Source organism: Palaemon carinicauda, chromosome 7, assembly GCF_036898095.1.
Source record: "Palaemon carinicauda isolate YSFRI2023 chromosome 7, ASM3689809v2, whole genome shotgun sequence".
Lineage (NCBI taxonomy): Eukaryota > Metazoa > Arthropoda > Malacostraca > Decapoda > Palaemonidae > Palaemon > Palaemon carinicauda.
In genome coordinates this window covers 13,835,381-13,842,880 of record NC_090731.1, presented here as the reverse complement: position 1 = coordinate 13,842,880, position 7,500 = coordinate 13,835,381, and positions in this window count along the sequence as shown.

The window sequence follows — 7,500 nt, the reverse complement described above, 5'->3', positions numbered from 1 at the left end:
TATATATATATATATATATATATGCACACATATACACATATTCATGTTGCGCTTTTTTGAATTTGTGATGATAGTTTTAATTCCTAACAATAAAATATCTAGAAGCGAGATCTACGAATTTAGGTTGACACTAAGAATATTTATCAACAAAATGCCAAGAAACGCTGCTAGAGGACAAAAGCTTATTGAGTGAAAATTAACTAATTCAATAAATCTATATGATTATATAACTGAAAATATATATGGTAGTGTACGCGACGCGTCAAAAATGTGGCTAAATATTTTGATAGATATGCACATACACGCATATTCATCTCCCTCCCAACAGGGTATGATTACTCCCTCTCCATCCTACCCGAGTGACAGGGAGAGCTCAGCGTCACCGGAAATAAATAGATACATACACATACATTTTATAGGTATACATACATACATTACATTTATGTATAATATATATTACATATATAATATATATATACTGTATATATATATATATATATATATATATATATATATATATATATACATATATATATATATATAAATGAAATACAGAAAATTCAGATTTTTGAACTAAATTTATAAAGATTACCAAGCTATCGCGAAATAATTTCACAGGACTAAAAATCACAAACATAGAATGAATAACGAAAACTCAAATTATATCGAACATCGCAAGAATGATAATAAACAAAGGGAAACTGTGTGATTGAATTTATATTAAGATAAAATAGCTGATACAGGAAAAAAAATGCAAGCCTACATTAATCACAGGAAAACTATGTGATTAAAATTACAATAAGATAAAATTGCTGATATAGGAAAAAAATGCAAGCTTATATTAATCACAGGAAAACTATGTGATTAAAATTACATTAAGATATAATTGCTGATATAGGAAGAAGAAAAAAATGCAAGCATAAATTAATTACAGGAAAACTATGTGATTAAAATTACATAAAGATAAAATTGCTGATATAGGAAGAAAAAAAATGCAAGCCTACATTAATCACAGGAAAACTATGTAATTAAAATTACATTAAGATAAAATTGCTGATATAGGAAAAAAATGCAAGCTTATATTAATCACAGGAAAACTATGTGATTAAAATTACAATAAGATAAAATTGCTGATATAGGAAAAAAATGCAAGCTTATATTAATCACAGGAAAACTATGTGATTAAAATTACATTAAGATATAATTGCTGATATAGGAAGAAGAAAAAAATGCAAGCATAAATTAATTACAGGAAAACTATGTGATTAAAATTACATAAAGATAAAATTGCTGATATAGGAAGAAAAAAAATGCAAGCCTACATTAATCACAGGAAAACTATGTGATTAAAATTACATTAAGATAAAATTGCTGATATAGGAAAAAAATGCAAGCTTATATTAATCACAGGAAAACTATGTGATTAAAATTACATTAAGATAAAATTGCTGATATAAGAAGAAAAAATGCAAGCGTATATTATTCACAGGAAAACTGTGATTAAAATTACATTAAGATAAAATGGCTGATATAGGAAGAAGGAAAAATGCAAGCGTATATTATTCACAGGAAAACTGTGATTAAAATTACATTAAGATAAAATGGCTGATATAGGAAGAAGAAAAAATGCAAGCTTATTTTAATCACAGGAAAACTATGTGATTAAAATTATATTAAGATAAAATTGCTGATATAGGAAAAAAATGCAAGCTTATATTAATCACAGGAAAACTATGTGATTAAAATTACATTAAGATAAAATGGCTGATATAGGAAGAAGAAAAAATGCAAGCGTACATTAATCACAGGAAAACTATGTGATTAAAATTACATTAAGATAAAATGGCTGATATAGGAAGAAGAAAAAAATGCAAGCATAAATTAATCACAGGAAAAAGCAACAACCATTTATCACAACACAAGCACAGAACTTAGGAAGGTTACTTACTTTACTTCAAGGGCAGCTTGTCTGGACTTTCTACAGAACCCTTCATAATTAATTTCATCGTATACATTCCAAGGCATTCAGCATTTCACACTGCCTATTACACTGTCAAATCCACATTATCGAAGCACTTAGAAGACAAGAAAGTCTTCTTCTATTTCCTCTTGAAACTAGACTGAAAATTACAAGTTGGGAACCCTACTTTCTACAGAACCTTTCCTAATTAATTTCATCGTATACATTCCAAGGCATTCAGCATTTCACACTGCCTATTACACTGTCAAATCCACATTATCGAAGCACTTAGAAGACAAGAAAGTCTTCTTCTGTTTCCTCTTGAAACTAGACTGAAAATTACAAGTTGGGAACCCTACTTTCTACAGAACCTTTCATAATTAATTTCATCGTATACATTCCAAGGCATTCAGCATTTCACACTGCCTATTACACTGTCAAATCCACATTATCGAAGCACTTAGAAGACAAGTCTCCAGTTTCCTCTTGGAAGTTGAAACTAGACTGAAAATATCGAGTTATGGAGAATCTAACGACAGGTTGTTTACAATGTAAAAACAAAGTGGGGATGTACTGTTAAGCAACATGTAAAGGAGCAGAGCCAGTTGAGTGATTTAGAGTTGCGGATAGTTGCTAAGTGAAAAGAGTCTAGAGGGAAGGTATAGAATAGCTTATAGGTGACTGGGATAGTATTCTAACATCAGAATAATTGATGGCTTGCTTGCATGAATAAGCATAATTATGAATAGTTTAAGATTTATCTTTCATATTTAGAGTACACTTAAAATTTGCCGTAAAAAACGGTAAAAATCCTGGAATTAATACTGCCAGGCATTTAAAGTTTTAAAAACGGATGCATTGACGTAAGGGAGTGATATTACGGTCACCAACCCGTGAAAGATGATAACAAAATAAGGTAAAATTCGGTTGCCTGTTTATTATTAAAATACGGCTGAGAACAGTATATTTTTTACGGAGAATTTCTTATTAAAATTACGGTTCTTTAACAGTGTATCCAATACGATGACTGACACCTCAATCGGAATTAATATCGGACCTTCAAAAGGCGGTTGGAACAACAAGGATGTTTAATACCTGTCCTATGATCCTATCTCATGATTTGTGAAACCGACCTGCGAGTAGGGCAAAGAGCTTACTCGCCTGAGGCGTGACCTACCAAAGCAAAGTAGCTCCAAGGTCCTTCAATGGGACCTTGAGTAGCTCAATTATTATTATTATTATTATTATTATTATTATTAAGCTACAACCCTAGTTGGAAAAGCAGAATGCTATAAGCCCAGGGGCTTCAACAGGGAAAATAGCCCAGTAAGGAATGGAAACAAGGAAAAAAATCAATATTTTAAGAATAATATTAAAATAAATATCTTCTATGTAAACTATAAAAACTTTAACAAAACATGAAGAAGAGAAATTAGATAGAATAGTGTGCCCGAGTGTACCCTCAAGCTCAGTTCAATCGTTTTGGAAGGAGATAGGCTTTCATTTTATTGCTTATAGGAAGCCTAATTCATGTTCTTGCATATGGATGCACTCAAAGACGTCGTGTTAGAACCAGGTAAGAACAACCCACAGACATTTGGGACAGTTATACAATTAAACAATTAAGGCCAAATCAATTCTATGGAAGTTTCTTTGAATTTGAACATTTTTTTTTTATTGTCAGCCTTGAGTATAAACTGAAAATGACTCGGAAAAATCATATTGAATCACGGAGATAATAAAGTTATTTTTTTTTTAATATTTTAAATTTAAAAAGCCGAGAGTATAAGCTAAAATTGACCCTGGAAAATTATATAGAATCACGTAGAGATAATTTATTTTTTCTAACATTTTGAATTTAAAAAGCCGAAAGTATAAGCTACAAATGACCCAGTAAACTAATATGAAAAGGTGTAAGACATTTATTTCAGTTGCGTGTTCTCAGACTTCAAGATTCTGGCATTCCTCTTCATAAGGACCAACATGCAACGTGTTTGTTTCTTTACATGCAACGTGTGGTTTGTTGTTTCTTCGCATGCAATGACGGAGATGCAAAGATTGTAAAGTATGAAATGTAGGAGAAAGTCAAAGAAAGAAAGGGATATAAGTTGCCATAATTATCATGTAGGAGCCAGAAACAACATACATAACGCCTTCAAAGCACATGTTGATTGTAATAATTTAATTTTTGATTGTTAGGATTTAATTTTTGATTGAAAGGATATCATTTTTGATTGTAAGGATATCATTTTTGATTGTAAGGATTTGATTTTTGATTGTAAGAATTAAATTTTTGATTGTAATGATTTAATTTTTGATTGTTAGGACTTAATTTTTGATTGTAAGGATTTAATTTTTGATTATAAGGATATAATTTTTGATTATAAGGATATAATTTTTGATTGTAAGGATATAATTTTTGATTGTAAGGATTTAATTTTTGATTGTTAGGATTTAATTTTTGATTGTAAGGATTTAGTTTTTGTCGATGAAATTTTTTTTATATTACTGATTTATGGAATTTGACGTCACTATATATATATATATATATATATATATATATATATATATATATATATATATATATATATATATATATGTTCTTCGATGCCGTAGATAAATTTCGCAAATGAATAGAACTAAAAAAAATTAAAATCTTAATGGGAATCAAATAAACAATCGCATAACTAACTTTTTTCTTCTTTCTCTCTCTGTATTCAACCTACATCACACAACAATCGAGTAACAATCACGTACACAGTTTTCTCACAGGTAAGAAAGTAGCGTATTTTATATATATATATATATATATATATATATATATATATATATATATATATATATATATATATGTTTTATTAAACAACATTCGACTATCAATCTGGTACATAGTTTTTTCCAATTAGGTAAAAAATGTAGTATAATACATTTTTTAATCCTGCTGTTCTTTTCCTAAGAGAGAGAGAGAGAGAGAGAGAGAGAGGAGAGAGAGAGAGAGAGAGAGAGAGATGTAAAAAGTAGCAATAATTCTTTAACAAACGCATTCATGCTGTTCTTTTCCTATTGAAGAGAGAGAGAGAGAGAGAGAGAGAGAGAGAGAGAGAGAGAGAGAGAGAGAGAGAGAGAGAGAGTAGCACACTACATTTAAGTAAACATTCCTGCTGTTCTTTTCCTAGAGAGAGAGAGAGAGAGAGAGAGAGAGAGAGAGAGAGAGGAGAGAGAGAGAGAGAGAGAGAGAGAGTAGCACACTACATTTAAGTAAACATTCCTGCTGTTCTTTTCCTAGAGAGAGAGAGAGAGAGAGAGAGAGAGAGAGAGAGAGAGAGAGAGAGAGAGAGAGAGATAGCGCTTGACCTTTTTCTAACTACCTGGCAGGTGGCATGTTGTGAGTGAGACCCTTGGGAAGAGAGCCTCCTGATAATTCAGGTTTCTGACGCCCAGCCCTTCCTCCACGGGACTGTTCCCTTGCCTAGACCCACCCGAGGAAGAAACAGGAACCTTAGGAGGCGTGTGGGTGGGGTGGGCGCTCAAGTCTAACCAGTCTGTCGCTAACAACGAGGAAGACTTTTGCTGGGGTTAGTGAAAAAAGTAGTTGAAGGTAAACAAAGGTGGTTTTATTTATAATAATAATAATAATAATAATAATAATAATAATAATAATAATAATAATAATAATAAGTAATATTTTTATGATTACTTTATTCTCAGTAAATATTGCTGAAAGTTTCCCATTTATTTTTCACGTGAGGAAATATGGTTAGTCAATGATAATCATTATTATCATCTAGTTTTCGAAATATTGTTGGAAACTTCAATTTCCTTATAATTACACACACACACACACACACACACACACACACACACACACACACACACACATATATATATATATATATATATATATATATATATATATATATATATATATTGACTTTAATACATATTTTATGCTCATCTCATGTCAGTTTTCGTGATTTCAATCTATCTATCTATCTATAAAAACAGCCACACATATATAATTGTATACATGTTTATAGAAATAAAAAAGAAAATAAAAGTATATTTCCATTTGATCCAGCCAAAGTTCCCATCCCATTGTCAAGTTGTCAACGTAAGTCAGTGGAGCTGGCTAGAGTTGAAAGCTAGTCTCACTCCATAGCGGAAGAAGGGTTGACCGGGGTTATTGGCCCGCCAGAAAAGGTTCACAAGGTTATGGTGGTTGTTGGTTGGGGTTAAGTTTACATTATTTTAACCGGCATTGAAATGTAAGATCCGTTAATGAGAGAGAGAGAGAGAGAGAGAGAGAGAGAGAGAGAGAGAGAGAGAGAGAGAGAGAGAGAGAGAGAGAGAGAGAGACACAAGTACATACTAATTTTCGAAGGATGTATTGCAGTTTAATAAAGAAATCTGCTTTACTTCTACATGATTACACATATTTAAAGCCTGCGAACATACTCACAAACAATGCTCTTCGACGCAATTTTACTCAATAATTGATATATCATGAATAAATTGTGAAAATTTCCTTATCAAAGTAAACTAAAAGAAAAATTAGGCAGTGATATTGAGATTTGTGACGATACGATGGAGTTGCCACGCAGGGTATTTATCGTCACGAGGGATTGACAACAGAGTTGCCAGGGTTTTATAATCAACCGCTGCTTTAAAAGGTCAACCATTAGTAGAAAAAGGCAAAAATATAGTATATAAGGCCCACTTTTTTCATATTACTAAAGGCCAACCAAATTAAAAAAGGCAAAATTTGATGTTTTTTGGCCTGAAAAAAGGCCAGCCTGGCAACCCAGATTGAAACAGAGTTGCCGAGTGTCAACTCGATAATCAGAACATGATTACGTGACCTTCGGCTCCAAGTGCTGACTTCCCGATATACTTTTGCTTCAGAGAGTTTGGTTCTGCAAAATTATTGTTCATGCAACCTTCATCTAGCTAATGACACATCATTGAAAGTGTTTGTCAATATGACCGGAAGTAGCTGAGAATGTATAATTCATTCATAGAGTCATTGGTTTCAATGGTTATTAGATCGTTGCTTTTCAACAACGAATAAATTCAATGCCATTTTAGCATTTTAGTACTTATATCAATGTACTCGTTAGGACCACCCGTACTAGGTTGGTTTGCCGTGAGCGATCAGATCATTAGACTAAAATCTCCTACTATCACCAATTCGCAATTGTCAGCGTGGTGATGAAAACTGGCCAGACTCCAGACATGAATTGATAAGTCTGAGACCCTTGTACTGCAGTGGGCTGGAAAGTGGAAACTGCTCCATTTGTTGTTGTTGTTGTTGTTAGGAAGAGAACCTCTCTCTCAGTGGTCATGATACTTATCTCGCCAGCAAGTGGGCCGCGTTGGATTCACAGATATATTTAGGCCTAAGATTTAGGCTCTTTTTGTTGAACCTTAATTATGGATTTGTACCCGATAGACAGTCAGTAACGGTAGGTCGCAGTCAAGGCGAGAAATAGATGGCAAAAATTTCATCCTAAGTAATTTGTATGAAACCATTTGATACCCAA